We start from the raw sequence: 1,808 nt of genomic DNA, 5'->3' as shown, positions 1-1,808 counted from the left end.
AATTCAATACCTGTTCTCCCTCCTGTTTAGATTGAGAGCCCCATGGGAGGCAGGGACTGTATCTGACCTGATTATCTTGTATCTTCCCCAGTGCTTAGCTTGACATACAGTAAGTGCTTAACAAATTCTCAAATTATGAATTATTGTTATTAATACTAAAACCTCCATTACTTGCAGCCCCACCTAAATTTTGTGGGAGCTTACTACTCAGAATCTGGGACTACAGTGGAGCAGAGAATTCTGTGTTGGGCCCCTTTTTGTGGTATTTGTTAAGCACTTACTATTTAACAAGCACTGTACTAAGCACTAGGGTGGATACAAGATAAATAGGTCAAGCACAGTCCCTGATTTGCACTGGGCTCATAGTCTAAGAGGAAGGGAGAACAGATATTGAATCCCCACTTCACTGAGAAGTGAAATGACTTGTCCAAGGTCACACAGCAGGCAAATGACAGAACTGGGATAGAGCTCAGGTCTCCTAACTCCCTGACACATGACCTATCCATTAGACCATGCTACTTCTCTAAAAAAATAAAAATAAAAAAAGCAAAACTTCATGAATTTGTGTATTATCCTTATTCAGGGGTCATGCTCCTTTACTCTGCATCATTCCTATTTTAGTATGTATGTTGCTGCAAGGCCCTGACTTTCAACCCTGTGAAGGGATATAGGGAACTAAGTGGCCCCCAACCTTGGTCAAAAGCAAATCTAGTTACCATGAGCAGCTGCTTCCAAACAAGAGGTGGGCTGAAATTATAGTGACAGGATGGCATGCCTATGTGTAAGGTCCATTTTGAACCCTGTGTACATACACACACACACACACACACACACACACACACACACACGCACTCACACAAATTTAGTGATATACTGAGTGCCTACCTGATACCAAGCACTCTAGTAGGCCCTTGGGAGAGTACGATGAAAGCAAAATACCATGAATTTACACAGTACTTTTATTTTCCAAAGCGCTTTCACACTGTGTACCTCATTTTCATCCTCCCGACATCCCTGAGAGACAGTAGAAAGACTGGTGTTATTATCTCAATTTTACAGAGCGGAAACTGACCCATTGAAAAGTTAAGTGATTGACCCAAGGACACACAGCTGTCTGGCACCAGAGATGGGATCGCAGCAAGTGTCTTCTGACTCTCAATTTAAATTCTTTTCACTATAGCTCGCTCCAGGTCCTGCCCTGATAGAGTTTACAATCTAATGAAAGGACATACCACAACCTCATATTTAACCTCAAGCACCTATAACAATGCCTGCACATTATCATAAAGTGATAGGAGTGGAGACTCCTACATAGGTACATGATTCAAGTGCCCAGTGCCTAAGGTGCAATCAATTGGATTACGGTAGTCCTTTGCAGTGTTACCTCATCATTCTCTACCCTCTACCCAGTTGACGGGATTGATTTACAGTTCGTTGGTGAGAAATGTCTTCTGACTGGTTCCTGAAAATAATTATGGTATTTAAGTGCTTACTATGTGCCACGCACTTACTAAGAGCTGGTGGGAGCTAATAGATTGGAAGATCTGCCGACTTTCTGACACAGTGAAGTCTTACTGGGACACAGAAGCAGAGAGAATCAGAGATAATGTTTCTGAAAAATAAAAATCGGTATCCTTTCCTATGCCAGTCCCCATTGCCCTGCTGCTGTGGTCTGCTCCCAGATGGGTATGGAGGGCTACTGATGCTGCCATCACTACCACTGCTATTGCTGCCATGCCCGTGTGAGCATCACAATCCCCTTGTCCAGGGGAGGGGGGAGTGGCCGAGCCCCCCTTCCCCTCCTCTCT

The 1,808-nt window shown here is 43.8% G+C and overlaps 1 non-coding gene across 1 annotated transcript; it reads right to left on the bottom strand.

Moving 5' to 3' along the window:
* Positions 1-538: 538 nt before the first annotated feature.
* Positions 539-641, bottom strand: LOC114808331. Its single transcript, XR_003756177.1, has one exon. It is a non-coding gene; the product is annotated as a U6 spliceosomal RNA (small nuclear RNA).
* Between the last annotated feature and the right edge of the window lie 1,167 nt (positions 642-1,808).

This window comes from Ornithorhynchus anatinus, chromosome X5, assembly GCF_004115215.2.
Source record: "Ornithorhynchus anatinus isolate Pmale09 chromosome X5, mOrnAna1.pri.v4, whole genome shotgun sequence".
NCBI lineage: Eukaryota > Metazoa > Chordata > Mammalia > Monotremata > Ornithorhynchidae > Ornithorhynchus > Ornithorhynchus anatinus.
Note: the sequence above shows the minus strand (reverse complement) of the source record. Positions and strands in the feature narration are given on the sequence as shown.